Consider the following 19,255-nt stretch of genomic DNA (forward strand, 5'->3'; position numbering starts at 1 on the left):
CATTATCAAACTTATTGACTCCTTTTTAAAAAAAACTGAAATTTCAGGTCAAGTTGAGAGGACTCAAATCCTCTTTGAAAAGAATCACTGCAGGTGTTCCTCAAGGCTCGTTGCTCTCTCCGCTGCTTTTTAACATCTTCGTTGCTGACGTCCCTAACACAACATCAACCACCACAGCTTGCTATGCGGATGACATGGCAATTTTGAGTAGATCTCTCAGGCCAAACTTAGCTACGCAGCACTTACAAACCGCAGCAACAAACCTAGAAAAATGGCTCAGGAAATGGAGAATAGCTGTGAATGCCGACAAAAGTACTGCCATTCTCTTCACAAGACGGAAGGCATCCCACTACGGAGAAGTCAAACTTTTCAACACAACTATTCCATGGAAATCCAGCACCAAATATTGAGGTATTTAACTAGATAACCGCCTTAACTTTAACTCTCACATCGATTATGCCTGCAGCAAGGCAAACTCCACAACTATGCAACTTTACTCTCTTCTCAACCGAAGAAGTCGTGTCAGCACTGAAAACAAACTACGAATCTATAAAGCAATCATTAGACCCACATTGACCTATGGATCACCGACTTGGGGGGGCCCACACCTCAAGTGTGGCCCCATCAAAATCAACATCAAAAAGCTACAGGTCATCCAGAACAAATGTCTCCATATGATATTCAATGCTCCATGGTTTGTACTCTCCTCCACCGAGACACTGACATTCCTAATATTCACGTGTTTATCCATGATACTGCCATTACATATTTCACTAAAGCAGCTAGTCATCCCAATCAACTCATTCAGGAGTCATCTAACTACAATGAAAACGATAGATGGAAACACAAGCGTCCGAAAGCGGCTCTACTCATCGGTACAGACGCTCCCACACTGCCCTAAAATGGGTGAGCCAGGTGCTCGGTAAATTCTCATTAATTTAAGCCATTTTTCATAGAGATGAAGGGATTATAATCCAAGGGATTCAGATCCATCCAGTCACAAAGGTTAAAGGCAGTCCTGAATGGCCCTGCCAGGATCAGTGCTTATAATGGTAAGTGGTGTTACAGATAGTCTCCTTCACCCATGGTCCTGAGATAGGATCTAAGGCTTCTTGTGGCACTGGTATGGAATTCAGGTTAGCAATGGTATTTCATGTCCGAGCATCATTGTTTATCTCATAGTGAGCATCCATGTGTGGCTCTGTAATTAGTAGGGAGTTCTGTTGCTGAACCCTCCTCCTTTTGAGTATGAGTCATTTATCATCAAGTATTCTATGAGCCCTCAGCAAGTCCCAACCAAGTCAAAAATCCGTTTTCATGTCAACCAACTGCAAAAATATATAAAAAGCAGAAAACATCTAATATACGTGCTATTAAACCATCTTTTCTCATTATACATTACATTGGTAAACATCCTTTTGACCATATCTCAACCTTCTTTATCCAGGAGTGTTTAGAAGATTTAGCAGGATATCCCTAAAATCTGTTAAGAAGCTTTATTTTTCTGAATAAAGCTTCTTAACTTAACAGAAGCTTTCCTGTTTGTCTTGCTATACACATTCTGATTAAACTCTGCCATTCATCATCATCAGTCCAGAGAATGCCAATCACAATAACTCCCTCCACACACACACACACACACACACACACACACACACACACACGCACACAACACTTGAACTTTTCCAGGAGAGTAATATTAGAATGTAATATTGCTATTCAGAGCAAATCTCCTTGTTCCTAACAAGGAGATTTTTCTCTGAATTAAAAGCTCAAGGAGTGACAGCCATACAAAGAAGTCTCAACTGTAGGGATGATGGCCTGGTAGCCACAACCATCAGTGAAAGCAGGTGTCTATCAGTGTCTGAAGCCATAACTATCAGTGAAAGCAAGTGTCTATCAGTGTCTGCATCCAAAATCCTTTGAGCTGCTTCAAGTGAAATCTAGTCATGCTATTTTTCTATGCCCAGTGTAACAATAAGAACCATCAAAACAAAGACTGCATGTATAAAACACTTGTTTCATCTGATATTTCCAGATCATGCTCGGGGGGGGGGGGGGGGGATAGAGACATTTCAAAGATCAAGAGAGCAGAATATTCCATATCAAGAGATAAAGATACCACAACAACCATCTAGTGGAAAACTCTTACCCTGAGAAGGTAACACTAAAAGAAAATACATTAGAGAAACATTAATGCACATGAGCATTGCATCTTAATACAAATACATCATCCCTAAATGCTATAGTTTACTCTCTATCTTTCATCTAAAGTGGTTAAAAGAAAAAAAAAATTAATATGCCTCACTTGTGAAAACATACCAAAAGGCTTTAACTAAATAACAAAAATAATGGAATAAGCATCTCATAGAGGTAAGAAAATCCTCTAAACATGCTAATAAATAAAATGTATATCTCTGTATGTACAGAGGAAAATCTTCACTCATCGTATTTGTAAACCATTGGGGCACTGTAAAGGTAACAGTCCCAACATAGTCTCTTCAGGTATTTCTGTCTTGGGATCTCCTTAACAAGATGCAGACTAAAGAATTAGTCCATTTTCTAATATTATCTATCCAAGTCATTCAAGATCGTTCCTGGTGTTTTTTACCAGAAGTCAAACTCTCTAGTACTATTTTAGGTAAAATATCAGATATAGTCACCTGACCCCATCACTGGAGCTGTTTTTGACATATTGTACAGAAGAAAATAAAACCATATACAGGGTGTTCGGGATAAATTTGACAGTTTCGTAAGGAAAAAGAAAATCTTCTTTGTATCTATTAAATTTAATGAATTGACAAAAAAACATTACAGGCAGAGTTAATTACAATACTATCAATAAGATTTACTCAAAATAACCACCATTAGCATCGATCACAGCTTCAATTCTGCTTCGGAACCTCGAACAAGCTGATGCTACAGTCTCCCTGGGAAGGGCCGCAAAAACTGTTTTAATTTTATCCATTAACTGGGCTTTTGTATTACTGGAAGTGCGATTGGTGTCTTTTTCAACTGCGCCCCATACAAAATAATCCATGGGGTTAAGGTCTGGGGAGTTTGGAGGCCAAACATTTGGACTGGTGAAGTCGTAGAAATTTTGAGACAACCATTTTTGACTTTTCCCAGAGGTGTGGCAAGGGGCCGAATCCTGCTGCCATACATACGGCCTACCATTGGCTACCCTTGTTATCCAGGGCTTGACTACAGTTAGCAACTCCACGAACAAAGCCCGAATTCCAATGCCAGGGTTCTTCAACACCTGTTCCTGCAGATTTGCGAGGAATTCTGCTGTACGAACGCAATCAGATCGTCTGCTAGGGATCTTTCTTCTTGCTACATCCTCGTAGTCACCATTGCAAGTCTCTAGTTCATGCCTGATTGTTTTTACTGTATTCAGGGAGCATTGGGCAGCAGTCGTAATATCCTTATTTTGATGGCGGGCACGAATCATCATGATACAAGTTATTCTCTTCCATGATTCAGGTGGGTTCCAGCTATCCATCCTTTCTGACATCTTGTATATGAATGAAGAAGGGTCCAAACTTTTAAATGAAGAGAAGTGTGTGTTAATACATGTAACTTACGGAAAAATATAATTAATTATAAATATGTCAAATTTATCCCGAACACCCTGTAAATACTCAGTGTTCTGGACAGACTTGAATTTCATGACATATTGGATAATTTTTCCTGAAGAGGAAGAAACACATAAATGGTTTTGTGAAAAGAATATCTTGTTTTAGTAATTTGCTTACTTTTTTATAATCAAGTGACAATTGAGTTGGATAAAGGAAATGGCTGCTCACTAATGCTGCTGCTAGACTTTTTGAAGGCATTCAACAGGATTCTGCATGAAACTCTGTTGCATAAATTGGAGCAAATGGGGTTAGATATGATATTGGTGGTTTGATAAAAGGATGGTTGATAGATCATGAAGTGATTACTTGGGTGGTTGCCAATCATGTGAGGAAAGGGTATATGTGAAAATACAAGGCTGGTGATTATGAGAAGCTCGGGCAACAGCTTGCAGCTGTAGCATGGAATGAGGAGTTGGGTGAAAAGGAGATCAATGCTGCTTGGGTGATACTCTATAGTAGAAGTAATGTCTATATGTATTCCAAAGGTCAGAAGATTAAATAATGTAGTTGTGAAATGGATCCTGGATCCTTTTCACACCTACAAGAGGACTGGTAAGAATCAATTCCATGAGAAATACAAAGAACAGGAAAGGAGAGCGACTAGGTTAGGATGGCAAAAGTTTACTTTGCATGAGCAGCAGTTAGCTAATGAAGCCAAAAAAATATATATATATCGCAGGAAGTTCATTCGATATGTAGCCAGCAAAAATAATCATTATGAAGGTTGGCAATGATTGGAGAAAATGGTATAAGGACAACTGCTGCGAAGGATATATTTCAGACATTTAAAGCACTTCATAAACGTCTTTCATCCTTGTGAATGTGATATCATGGAGAGTTTGAGAGCAGTGGATGATGAGGAGGAGAGACTGACTGTGAGTGAGGAAGAAGTATATGGGGAATTAAACAAACTTGACATTAATAAGGTTGTGGGACTTGATGATATATCACCATGTATTTTAAAGGAATATGCCAGGGAGTTGACATCTGCCTTCACGTATTTGTTTAATATGAGTTTTACATTGGGTCAAGTTCCAAAGAAATGGAAGGAAGACAAGATGATCATACTGCTTCATAAAGAAGGTAACAGAAGTCCATCATCAAATTATAGGCCAATCTATGTGTCAGGTGTTGTGGTTAGAGTGTTGAAAGGCTGGTGAGAACCAGGATCCAGAATTGAGTTTACAACAATGGTATTTTCTTTGATGGACAGCATGGATTTGCTAAAGGGAGGTCATGTTTTAGTAATATACTTACTTATTACAATAAAGTGACAGTGACATTGGATGCAGGTGATGGATACACAGTAGTATACTTAGACTTTGTAAGTTGATAGTCAAATTAGAAGAGATGGGGGTTGGATGTCAGACTAGTGCATTGGATTGAAGATTGGCTCTCTGATAGGTATCAACAAGTTGTGTATGGAGGAGCAATATCCCAGAAGAGGAAAGTCACTAGTGTTGTGCCTTGGGGTCTGTTTTAGGGCCAGTGATTTATGAAGTGCTCATTGGAATAAACTATGAGGAGTAGAGCAGATGTTCTGGCTTTACATGAAGACTTGAATAGACTGAGTGAATGAGCATGGGAGTGGGGGTACTGGTTCAATGTTGCAAAATGTGATGTATTAAAATTTGGGAAAACAGAGATGGAATGTAGAATTTACTCTTGGTGGGAATATATTGTTGGAGGCAGAGGAAATAAGAGATCTTTGGATGATGGTGGATAAGGATCTGAAATTTAGAGGACATATTGCCAAAATTTTGAGGGCAACGCAATGAATTCTGGGAATGATGCAGAAGACACTGACTTGTAGAAATAAGGAGATTCTGGTTCCATAGTATAAGACTCTGATTTGATCACATATGGACTACTGTGTTAGTCCATATGTGACTTACAGTGTCACACTGGTTTTCAAAAAGGATGTGGAGTGGTTGCAAAGGGTTCAGAAGTGTTTGACAAATTTGTTTCTGATTTCTGGTATGTCGAATATGAAGAAAGATTAAGATGATGCAATTTGCAGAATCTAGTCGATAGGAGCAAAAGGAGTATTATGATAGAGATGTACAAGGTAGTAAGGGGTTGTTATAGGATTAATGTTGAAGAAGTTTTTCATAAAATGATAGGAGATTGGGAGAGAACAAGAGGCTGTGTAAGGAGGGTGTGAGCAGGTTTATGAGAAGCAGATTTTTTGCATGGAGAGTTGTGAAAGATTGGAATGTATTGCCTGAGAGTGTGGTGCCTTCATAGAATTTAAATGTGTTTAAAGTGTGTGGTATGATGAGCTATGTATATGACAAAAGGGATATCCTAGATGAGTCTGTGACACCATGGGGGGTCTTGGGATGATGTTGATGATAATAATAATAATAATATAGCACATGCATTATCTTATCATAAAATGTAAGTAAATTGCTAAAACAGGACTGACTCTTCACAAATACATGCTGACCATTGTAAAGAATGCTATGCCGATCAACCCAATCCTGTATTCTATTCCTTATCCAATTCAATACCTTGACTTTTAACTGCAGTTATAGAGAACTAGTATATCATAGTCAACTTCTGTCCTAGAACCATGCTTGTAGGTGGTACCATTTTACCTTCTTTTCTTTTTTTTTAGTAACTCGACTCTGCTAAATTTTTGTGCTGAAATATAAATCGAAAAACATCAAGTACTCTTCACTTCAAATGTTTGATGTTTACAAAAGGCCATGCAAGAAAGAATGACTAAACAAACACTCATAACAACAGTAATAAGTTTTAATAAATAAATATTTCATCCTAAGTATCATAGGACATCATCAGTACAGTTAATTCAGTATTTCATCCTAAGTATCATAGAACATCATCAGTTTAGTCATGAATTCTCCACAGGTTTCGTTGTACAATAAATTCAAGAAAGAAAGAATGAAAGCTGCTTTGATTCAGTGTTAACTATCAGCTGTAGAAACTGGTGACATCCATTATTAGTGGTTATACATCTTACATCATCTTACATAAATTAACTGCTCTGCCCGAGGCCCTTTGGTCAGAAAGACCTGGGTTCAATTCTCATCCGTGATGTGACGAACCTTTATCTAGTCTCTTGTGATGAAAGATGAGCCATCCTCATACAGAGGTAGTGGGTTTTCTTCCTTCAGAACAGGCAAACCAGCCCATGAACATACACAGATTACAGTCAGGAATACTTAAGAAATGGTCCTTTCCAGCCATAGGCCTGATTCATTAGCTATGCCAGTCCCAAGCACAGATAAAATGGGGGGGGGGTTGAGATGGTGCCATTCCCCTTAGTTGTATCATCACGTGAAATAAATAAACTGCTCTACCTTTTTAATAAAATTTTCTGAGCACACTGATTTTTGGATACCTGACCCAAGGGCAGAAAGATCTAAAAAACAAATCATTGTACAATAGTTCTGACCTACTGTTTTTGAAAGATTGAAAAAAGAAGTAAAGAAAAAAGAAATGGTTAACTCTAATTTTTATAGTTTCTGAAGAGTAATGATCTTTTCCTAGAGTATCTAGCTTCTGAAAATATCATTCAATATTAGATCATTTAATCAGACTGGAAACATCCATTATATTATAGATGCTTTCCTCAAAAAAGAGCACTTGCTATCAGTTTTTGATATGGATAAAAGCATATGCCACAGCTTGGAGGTTCATTATAACGAAAGACCTATACAACTTTGGTCTTTGAGAGAATCACCTATATTTATTGAAATTTTCTACCTGATTGAATCTTCCAAGTCCACATGAGAATCATTCTTCTCAGTTCTTGCTCCAAAAGAGAGAGTCCAAGTCTCACTGACACCACTCATCAGATGTAATTCTTCCATACCCTCCCCTGACAATTCTTGTCTATCACTACCAAAATAGCCAACTACCCAGCATTTCCTCCAAATCAAGACAGGAAAAATATAGTTATCAATTTTGAAATAGGGAAACATGAGAAAAAAAGCCTAGAAAACCCTGAAATCTTGAGAGCATTAACTCTTTTAAAAATAATGGAATATGGACCTGACTCAATAAAGATCTACACACAGATGGCTCCAAAAATCCAAATGGCAATTCTGGGAGTGGAGTACTCATCTATGGCTCTCAAAATATAGAACTAAAAACAACTAACAGTATTGGATACAACTCATACCATGCAGAATTAATAGCCATTAACATAGCACTGCAACATTTGGATAAACAAAACCCAAAGGAATTTATATTTTTCACAGATTCCTTAGCAGCCCTTCAAACTATTAAGAACTTCTACACCAGCCATCAAGAAATACTTAGAGACATAGCAAAAAACATAAAACAAACTACATAAGGATTCTGAAATAATTTTAAAATTGATTCCATCCCATGTGGGATTAAAGAGAAATGAAACTGCAGATGAAGTAGAAAAAATGGCTGCAACATTAAGTGATACCACAAATTTCGATCTTTTTAAAACTGAAAAGAAAACATAAAAAGAACAATTCTCCAGGACATGACTCACCACTGGTATTCAGCAGAAAAACCAGGAGCTATCATCAACTCCTAGTTTAATCGCTGTGCCACTACCATGATCTCTCGCCTCAAGACCAGCCACACAAGACCAATCAAGTTTAGCAGTGGCATAAAAGTCTTCCCCATCTGTAACATCGAGGAAGCATCACCAATGCATTTACTAAATTGAATAAATATTTCCAAATGTGAACTTTATAATCCAGAAAAGGTGCTGTATAAAATACATGAATTTGACCTCTATGATCTGGTGTAATAATACCATAGGATAATTAAAAAAAAAAAAACTACCAATCTTACACTCTTCTCATACAGTGTCTCCCCCCCCCGACTCCCCTTTCCTTGTTTGTGTTCCTTCTCTCTTATTACTATCACTTACACTCAGTGGTGAGCTATAAGGGGCTCGTGGGGGCCCTTTGTTAAATTTTTCTCAAATTTGCGAGCCTCTTGTTCTTGTTTAATAATCTTGTAGAATTAGAAAATATCACCGTGGAATGTATACATGCTACTATAATTGCTACTTTAAATTCATGTGGATTTTCTGATAACTATATAAAAAATCATTTCATTGCATTTTGTTCTGATGGAGCTAGTGTAATGTCAGGGAACAAATCAGGTGTTGCAATCAAACTTCTACAAAAATTTCCAAACGTTCTGATTTGGCATTGCGCTCATCGTTTACGCTTAGCAATTCGATAAAAAATATTAAAGAAATAAATCATTTTGAAATGTTTATGGATAAATTACATGTTTTTTATCTTCAATCACCAAAAAATCAACGAGAATTAAATATGATTGCAAAAAGACCTTGGTATCGAAATTTTAAAGATTGGCCGTGTGTTTGGAACACGATGGGCAGTTTACGAACGGCTCTTGCTTTGTGGAGAAATTACCCAGCTTTATGCAAGCATTTTGCATCGAATGATAAATGGGAAGGGCTTTTTAAACCGACTTCTCAATTTGGAATTTTTAAAAGATCTAGCATTAATGATTGATATCCAAGTCGCAATATAAGTATTATAAGGGCTAAGTTAGGCTTTTTTTTTTTTTTGCTCGACGATGCGAGCCCTTTGTTAAAATTTCCATAGCTTACCACTGCTTACACTACTGACTACTCTGTTCACAAAGTCTGCTACACTACTTCCCTACTCTTCCATCTACTTCCTCAGATTTGTTCATTCCTATTCACCTTTATAACTTGCCTTCCAGCTGAAGGCAAGTTACCTAGTGTTAACAAAGAGATGGCAGAATGATTCTCACCAATCACTTGAATGTTTTATTCTGTGAAGCAGGCACTCTTGCCAGACGAACACATGCATAATAGACATAGAAGGCTGATCTCAAGATGCAGTAATTCAAAACAATCAGACACAGCTGAACATCCATGTTCATAATGTGCCAGCTTTGCACCTGTTTGTTGTAAGGTTGAAATAAATAAAATAATACACCTAATAATATGTTGTTGGAGGCTTTGTAGTATAGACAAACAAATGAATTGGAATTGGTTAGGTAAAGAAAAGGGAAAAAAAAGGGAATCTAAGGGGGGGGGATTTTAATTATGCAAATTTGAATTGGGAGAAAGCTGTTTGCAGAAGCAAACAGAGTGGATTTACAAGAATATAACATGTCCAACAAGCATTGAAGGAGAACGATGTTAGGAGATCTTTGGGCAGTGCACATCCTGTAGCCATGCTGAAGGATCATTAGGCACAACTACTGTGTGAGCAGGAGAATATTTTTCTGGACTTTAAAAGTCAGATTTGGATATAATAATGGGTCTTTTTGCAATAAAGTAGCTTACAATGTTGTTAAGCTACTTTATAAGCTGTGTGAAGCTGGAGTTTGTTTCAAGTCACTTGGGGATATGTTAAATTTTTGCTTGGAATGCATTGCATATTTGCTGGAAACCAAAGTTTAAGTGAAACCATAAATTGAGATTTTGAGTAGAATTAGGAGTGAAGGCAAGAATTTCTAGCAAGAAATGGAAATTATTCCATTTTCCACCATTATAAAGACTGAAAATGGCAAAATAAATGGCATTCCATTAAAAAGGAAACATGGATTAAGTATAAATGCAGAAAATCAAGATTGGATCTAGATTTTGCACTATAAGCATTATAATAGTGCTTATAGTGCAAAATATAAGATCTTGACAGTATTGAAGATCTGATAATTAATAGATCGATTCAGAAGAAAATTTTAATAGGAAGAAATTTGCTAGTAAATGCAAATTTCTTCATGTAGTACTCTTATAGTATTCATAGATGATGAGTTCTCTGTTTGGCAATATGGCTCAGACACATTAGACTCCTTCCTTCTCCACCTCAACAGCCAACACCCCCAGAATCCTGTTCGCTGTTGAAAAAGAAAAAAAAAAAAAAAACAGTTTGTCCTTTTTAGATAATCTAATGAACACATCTGGCAATGGTACCCTTTTTTTCTCCGTTTACAGAAAACCCACCCACACAAGACACAGGTAGATACATACATAAATCCCCCCCCCTTATCAACAATATGGGGTTATTAAAACCATTGTCTTCAGAGTGGAACAGAGCCTTCAACCTCTGTTCCACTCTGAAGTGGAACTTGCCTTTATTCACTACTATAAACCTTCTTGTTCAATCGTTACAATACCAAAAAAACTACAAATTATCTGTCCCTTCAACCTCCTCAGATCCCTCTCAATATAAATACTACAATAATGAAATAGTATTATATTACTGTAGTATTTATATCTGGGACATTTAGAAAAAAAATAGCCAGAACTTTGAAGAAATATAATATTTGCACTGCTTTAAAACCTCATTTGAAGCTGGCTTCCCTCCTCTGCTCTCTTAAGGATTCACTTCCTCTCCTCTCTATTCTAGGTGTGTACAAGGGTCCTTTATCTTACAGCTTATCATATTATGGTCATACTGGGAGATCTGTTAACATTCACCAAGAAGGACACAAAAAAATACATCTGCCACCACAACTATGGTCATTCAGTCTAGCAGATCATGCCTTGGACACCTTTCACTGAATCAGATGGAAGAAAACCACCATGCTTCATTGTACAAATACAAACTTGAGAGAGACTTTTTAGAATCAGTAGCAGACTTTAAAAAAAATAAAAATAAAAAATTAATCTTAATAAATATGATAAATATGGTTGTATTAAACTTCCCAAATGGGAAACTTTAATTCTTAGGCCTTGCACTCAATATCTAAGGCTAGCCAACAGCACTCATTGAGGGCATCCCTCATAGGACTTTAGTCTTAATTTATTCTATCTCATTTCTTCCATGTTTTGTATGTTTTTAAGTGGGTATTATTACAATTTTAACATTGCATGCCTAAAGATGTCTCTGTGATTGAGATGAAATATTGAAATGGCTAAACCTATTTAATTTTTTTCGGATGAAAACCTGAGTTTCCATCAGAAAAAATAATTCTGCTACTTCTGTATGACCAGCTAATTTCCCTTCAGTTAAAAAAAAAAAAAAAAAAAAAAAAAAGCACATAAAGATTCTCCATGTCATGATATGACTAGGATTTAATCCCATTGTATTCCATTAGAAGGATGAATATCACAATGTTTTCTTTGCCCAAAGAGGTATCAGCCAGTTTAAAATAGTATCAAGTGGATTTGCATAAATAGCAGCTGCTTCATAGAAATCAGCAGGATTTAAAAAAAAAAAAATCTCCTGGTTTGTCCTCCTTTCACATATTCATTTTTGATTTGACCTGGATGATCTCAACATATTTTAACACACCTAAACAATCAGTGGAGCCTCCATAGCTCAATCAGTATTGATGAAGCCCTTTTATCAGAAAGAGACCTGGGTTTGATTCCCATCCATGATGTCAGGAACCTTTATCTGGTTTCTTTCGATTAAAGATGAGTTTAGCTGGTCTCATATGGAAGTGGAGAGTTTTTTTTCACCTGGAAACGCTGGTTTTTTGTCCCTCAGAACAGGCAAACCAGCACCTTGAACACTCATGGATTACAGTCATAAATGCTTCCCCTTAGGGAATGCAGCAGAGGGGGTGACGAGCCAGCTGCATTAATTTGTCATAAACCCATCATTAGAGGACTCAACCCATCCTAAGGGACAACTGAGAAAGGGAACAATCAACATCCCAGGATCCAGTTCACATTATAAAAAAAAAGTGACAACAGTCTCCTCTTCCTAGATACTTTAATTACACTCCAGCCTGATGGATCCCTGACATTTTCTGTTGACAGAAAACCCACCCACCCCCTCCCCACAGTATGGAATTATAAAAACATTATATAATAGGGCTAAATTAATTAGTTCGCATAACAATTCCCTCTGTACTGAACTTAACCATCTTCACAGAACCTTCTTGGCCAATGGCTGCGATTCCTATCATATCCAAAAAATATTAAACCCAAATCCACACACCACACCCTCTCCAGAACAGAGACTATGCTAAAGCTATCGCTATTCCATATATCCAAGGCACATCTGAAAAACTAAGAAAAATTTTTAAAAAATACAGCCTTTCAACTACTTATAGACCATTTAAAAAATTTAGCATCCCTTATTGCTCCACCAATGACCAGCCACAGTCTTTAGACCTACCAGGTGTTTGCCAGGCCCTGCCCCTTGTAGTTGTAAACTATCCTTCTATGGCCAAACAGAGAGGACAGCCAGCATCAGAATTGCTGAACATAAGGACTATATTTGTTTCCATCACCATAGCTGCTCTCTATAGTGCTCTGGACTTGCTGATCTGCTTTTGACACTTGCCATAGAATACCCTGGACAAAAGCCACTTTACTCCATCACAGCAAATATAAATATGAAAGACTTTTCCTTGAATCCACTTCTGCCTTACAAAACTATCCTAACAAATCTGGTTGCATGAAGCTGCCCCAAATTTGGGAAGCTCTCTTTCTCTGCATTTCAGCCCGACAGCCAAGGATGCCCAATTTAGTCCACTAGACAGCACAATGTAGGGTTTTAGATCTTTTCTCAGTTGACATGCTTCATCTTCATTACTTAGTATAGTGCCTGCCTGCATGCATGTATCTTATGTTTTTTATTTCCTGATGATGGCGATTCAATTTTGATGAAATATAGGAGGTATTAATTACATTTTTTTAGTTATATAGTAGTCTACATTGCAATTTCCTTAAAAAAAAAAATAAATAAATAAAATAAATATGGCCATTATTGCTTTGTACTGAATCATTCAGTATTACTTTGTATCGTATTTTGGCTTTGTAACTTTTTAATGCATGACAGGTTGCAAAACCATTACCACATCAGTGCTGTATGTGGACAAAAACATGATTAGTGATCAGCAGCTGATCACGTTTTTATGTGCTTAGAAGAAACTGGAGGAATGATGGAAGCTAGTTCAACAGAACAGTGCTCAAGAAAGTATCAATAGAAGAGACATATATCATAAGTTAGAAACAGAATATCCATGACAAAGCAATTAGAGCAAACCTGTGAAAGGAGTCATCGTTTAATTAGATTGCCGTCCTCTGTAACTTCAAGAATTTTAAATGATTTGAAACACTTCCCCCAAATTTGAGAACTGCATTCTAAGGTTGGGTATATTTGAATGTGTATAGAATTAGCAGTATTAAAGATGAGTACAGTGAAAGTGCATTGTCTTTAGCAGAAAGAACACACACACACACACACACACACACACACACATCATGTTTGTTGAAGGCTGAGGAGGCTGTGGATGTGATATATTTGTTTGAGGAAAGAAAAACCTGATCCTCTCCAAAGATCTTAATATTATCAGCATTAAGGGGAGATGATGGGAGAACTTGCTTGCAAAAAAGAACCATTGAAAAGGAGCAGAAAGGGACACTTTTTTTTTTTTTTTTTTAAGGCTGAAGAAGCTATGGTTGATTAATTTGTGGTTTATTGGTGCAAGGACAGTAAAGAAGAGGTTATGGATATAACGTATGACAACCAAGGTTTGAAGTGTGAATTAGTCTAAGAGAAAAATCTTATTTTGTACAAACATTGGGTATTATCAGAAGCAAGGACAAATGTGATACCTTTCTCGTGAGAAATAAGACAGAGTTAAGATTACTCTTCTGTTCTTCATCTTGAGTGGGGAATAGCAAAGCAATCAATGTTTAACACTAAAACATTCATTATAATCTCAAAGTTTTCAATGTTTGAACACCAAAAGAACTCCTCTTTGGCATTGGTGGATAAAACAGAAGAGCAGACAACATGTAGTCAAATGGCAAGAGACAAAACTGCTCACCCAATTACAGAGGGTGGGAGTCAGACTATGATAACAGTTTTTAAGTAGATCTTATTCTAATCCCAGTCTGATGACTTGGGCATATTGAAAGCAACTGTGAAGTTCACCCGAACTTGTCCTGTGATTTCTCTGCAATAGCTTGTCAATGTAATTCTCCCATTTGTAGTGTATGGGGGCCTACCAGTTATGGTATGGTATGTTAATGGCCCTTCTAATGCCTGTATTTGCTGTGTGGTGTAAACCATGGACATCCAGCAATGGGAGGGGGGGGGCAGGGTCTGAGAGTCTTGCACTGCTTTGGCAAGATGGATGTCCTGGCCATGATCACTCCACTAGTTGGAAAGTCTGCAAGAATCAATGTTGTTCACAAAAGTCTTCTTCCTAGTGGTTGATAGGGTTTTAAGATTGCTGTGGTGTTTATATGGCACATAAAATAGCTCTGATGTTCCACTTCTAATTGCAGTAATTGCTTTCTGGGTTATGGGCATTCCATATTAATTTCATTGTGGGTGAGTGTGTAGTGGGGGAACTCTGGTGTTAAATTTCCTTTCTGGGAATCTTGCATATTAATGTTTATCAGAACCCCACAACAAATCAGATCCAAGAAACCCTTGAAACATCAACAGATAAAAATAAGAAACAGAAGACACCAGAGACATAAATATACCATCTTTCCTCATTTTACATTAAACAGCTCAGCATCTGATCATGAAAACATTACTGGTCTTTGTCCTGAAGAGTTTGGAAGAGTTGGCAAGATCCCCAAAGTCCATTTAAAAACTCCATTCATGAGACATTCTCATTAAAATATCCTAGAAACAGAGCAACTCTTTTATGCATCCTGTTGAGGGAATATCAGTTAGGGCAACCTCCACAAAAGCTTTAAATTTTTTGAGAGAGTGATACTGGACTGAGACCTTCTCGATGTTTATGATGTGAAGATTTTCTCTGAATTAAACGATCAAGAAGTGACAGCCATAAGAAAAGTTTTTATAATAGAGATGGTATACTGGCGAACACTAAAAATATCATCCTTATATTTAACATGTCAAAAAACCCTGATATTGTAAAAGTAGGGTTTCCAAACTGCCCTGTCAGGCTCTACATCCCGAACTGCTTGCACTGCTTTCATTGTCAGGAATATGGTGGAGACACCTGTCTGTAGAGATGGCTCAAAATCGAAGTCTGAGGTCTGCAGCTGTCTTACCAGACAGCATAGTAGCTAATCAGATTCTGCCAGAAGATACCAACTATACTGCTCAGTTGCATGCAATAGCACGTTCATTAAATTACATAAAAACTGAAAATCAAAGTTTCATTATTTATACCCATTCACAAAGCCTTCTGCAAGCATGGAGGTGTCTGGTATACCAGCAATGTTCAGTGCTCTTTCAGATCAAACATTGGTTCTTTCAAACAAGGAAGCTCTTCTAGACATTTGCCTGTATTGGATCCCAAGCCATATTGAGATTAAGGGAAATGAGGATGCCGATACCGCAACCAGTTCAGTTTATTCCCCAAGGCTGCAATACATAGTCTTTAAACCCTATGTAGCTTTTGGAGACTGAGTGAGCAGTTCAATCTCCACTACTAGACAATCAGAAATAGCTGGCCCATGTCTATCACTAATTATAGGCAGCCACTGATGAAGAGACTGGAAAGCAAGTGCTGCCATCTCTTGGTACATAATCCTAACAGGATATATTACTGTCTGAAATAATGTGGGTTCTATGGTCAATTTTCTTGAGTTTACGAGGTGAAAAACCTGAGTTTCCAGGAGAAAAAAAAAAAACCTGCTTGCTCATGCCAGAGATTGACTAACTCAGGAACTGGTCGAAGAAAGACTTAGAAAAAGTTCCTCCAGTCAGCGACTAGAGTTGAGCCATAAGTCTGCCAGCCTATATATATATATATATATATATATATATATCATACCAACAACAACAACAGTCTGTTTTTGTAGATAACCTTATATGTTGGTTAGACATGCTTCTAATTTTTTAGGAAATGACAACATAAATTAAATTATTAATTATAAAACCTTTACTTGATAACTACCTGTACTTCAGCAGTATTACATTGACATCTTCATAGATCACAAAACAATTATATGTGCACATAGGCACTCACACTAAGCAATGAGGCTCAAGAAAGGCAACTGAAGTCAGTCCTAGAGTCCTAAAAGGTGCCCCCCCCCCCCCAAGTTGGCTAAATTGGGTTGTCTTGGCCATTGGGCTGACAATCTTAGAATGTATGTTTCCCAAATTTGGGACACTAACATACCTCCAAATTTGTTGAGGCTTGGAAAGTTTTCCATAGCTGAGGCCGATTCAAGGAATAATAACAATTATTATTATTATTATTATTATGGGCAACTCCAAGGAGTCCTTAGACTCATCGAGGGAGGCCCTAAACATCATGTTAAGAACAACTATTCAACATCCACACAGTATCTATCATACTTTGCCTTGAACTTATTCACAGTCATGGCACCCACAACAGACTCTGGCTGCTTATTCCACTCATTCACCATTCTCCAAGTAAAAATCCTAGTTCTAACACCCTTGCTAACCACACTCTTGCCCAGTTTCCATGGATGGGCCCCTAGTCCTCCCACCACCAGTCCTGTTCTGAAAAATATCCTCTGAATTAAATTTTATAGAAAATATTCAGTAATTTGAATGTCTCAATCATATCACCCCCCTTTTCTGCCTATCAACCAATTTCTGCAACCCACAAATCTTCAACCTGTTCTCATAAGGTTCATTCCATAGACCTGCTATCATCTTGTTCACTCGCCTCTGGATCCTCTCCACCTCCTCCCCATCAAAAAGAAACCTTGGCACCCAGATCTGGCGCAGTAGTCAAGATGGGGTCTTATCAAGGCTCGATACAGAGAAACAATAAGTTGCTTGTCTCTGCTCATCAAAGTATTCTTCAGTGACCAAGTAATAATCTTTCATACTTATACTTGCTGCAGTGAAAGTGGCCTTCTTCAAGCATATTCTGTGGTGGATGTCTAATGCATGGTCAGCAAGTTCTGAGTGTCTGTATTGGTGGAACTGGATGTAGTCCTTGTTTGGATATCCTGATATTGGCTGTCGTGCCTGTTTGGCCATAATACTATGGCCAGATTTTATCCTGTGGGATAAGGTATCCAAGGCAAGTCCCAACTTGCCATAACAATAGTGCCTTTTTTACATTCTCTAAAGCAGACAGGAAGAACTACTGATATCTGCCTTGGAGAACATAAAAAAGACATTCAGCACTATCATTATGACAAGTCAGGACTAGCATTGGATACCTTATCTCACACAATAAAATCTGGCTGAAATTAATGAGGCCAGGGATTTGGGGCTATTGAAGACAGGAAGTTAAAGTTTAGAGAGCATAATTGCAAAGGCAGCCAAAACAACACATCAGATTATGCAGTTATTGAAGAACACACTAACAAGCAGGTTATTGTTTCCCTATATAAGGCTTTAATAAGGCCATATCTGGACTCGTGTTGTGGGGGGGGGGAGATCTGGACACCCAGATTCTGTGGGGATCAAGAAGTCGGGCGAAGATCCATAAGTGAGTTACAAAGATTGTGGAAGGTCTCTATGGAATGCTCCCTATGAGAATAGATTGATGGTCTCTGAGCTTCAAAAACTAGCTGATAGGTGAAAAAAAAGAGACATGTTAGAAGCATATAAGTTATTAATGGAGTTTTATAAAAACCCTTTAATAACTTATATAAATTTATAAACCCCTTTAATAATATAGGATTGACACTGAACATATTTCTCAGTACGTGGCAGAAACACAGAGAACGAGAGGGGTCACTCAAAGATTGTGTAAGAGTGTGGTTAGCAAGGGTGTTAGGACTAGATTTCTTGCTTGGAAGGTGGTGAATAAATAGAATGGGTTGCCAGAGGTGGTTGTGAGTGCTTCATCAGTGAATAAGTTTAAGTATTGTGTGAATAGTGGCTGGTTTGTGAATAATGTATTCCTTAGGTATCTGTATGGAGTCAGAAGACTCCATGGAGACCAAAGTGGACAATTTGTGATAGGTCATTGCTAGGAGTAAATAATTTGGTATTTATTTTAGGTTGCTCATAAAAGTGTAAAAGGGAATCTAACAGGAATGGTGAACGTCAAGATGACCTCACTGTGGTTTAATGGACTGCAGAAAATCCAAGTTTTGAGATAAAAATATCTGAAGATGGCAGAGTAATTGTCAGAATTTGGATTGTGATGAAGACAGCAAATAAATACAACAGAATGGTGATAGAATGAGTTAATAAAGTTCAACAAGAGAGTATTCTGGGTGTGATATACTCTGACATGGAATGTCTGGACTCCAATGTACACATTACATGGACTCGTGCATAAATTTCAATGCAAGAAATTATGCTGTGTAAATTGTATAGCTGTAGCTGACTTGGTTATTATGGCTACAACTTAAAGTTCTGCTAGAAACTGGTTACCATAGTAGTCTGCTAATTATACAGAATTAAACATGATGTGTATCCCATCCTGTCTTCTGTTATATATATTATGCCCATTGGCCAGTTATGCCAAGTAACCAGACTTTAAACTAATTTTACTGAGATGCAGTTGTTATTAATCATTTCTCTATATTCTTCTTATGGTTGTGTCTTCTGCTAGTTTGTTTTCCAGGTGGACAATTCCAGCAACTGCATAGGAACCAGTTTGATTCACTTTTATATGAAAAGACTTTATAAATGTGCCTAACACTTAGATTAGGACTGCAATCAAAGGTTTTATTATTATTATTATCCCAAGACCTCATGGGGTCAAAGACTCATCTGGGAGGTCCTTTTATCACACACACACAGCTCATCATACTGTGCCTT

At 37.5% G+C, this 19,255-nt stretch overlaps 1 protein-coding gene across 1 annotated transcript in view; it reads left to right on the plus strand.

Moving 5' to 3' along the window:
* Nucleotides 1-19,255, plus strand: part of unc79 (UNC-79 domain-containing protein) — a 1,277,183-nt gene that overhangs the window by 1,061,771 nt on the left and 196,157 nt on the right. The window lies entirely within an intron of this gene.

The sequence above is a fragment of the Typopeltis vanoorti genome, chromosome 1, assembly GCF_054136105.1.
Source record: "Typopeltis vanoorti isolate ZY-2024b chromosome 1, IOZ_Tvanoo_1.0, whole genome shotgun sequence".
In the NCBI taxonomy this organism is placed as follows: domain Eukaryota; kingdom Metazoa; phylum Arthropoda; class Arachnida; order Uropygi; family Thelyphonidae; genus Typopeltis; species Typopeltis vanoorti.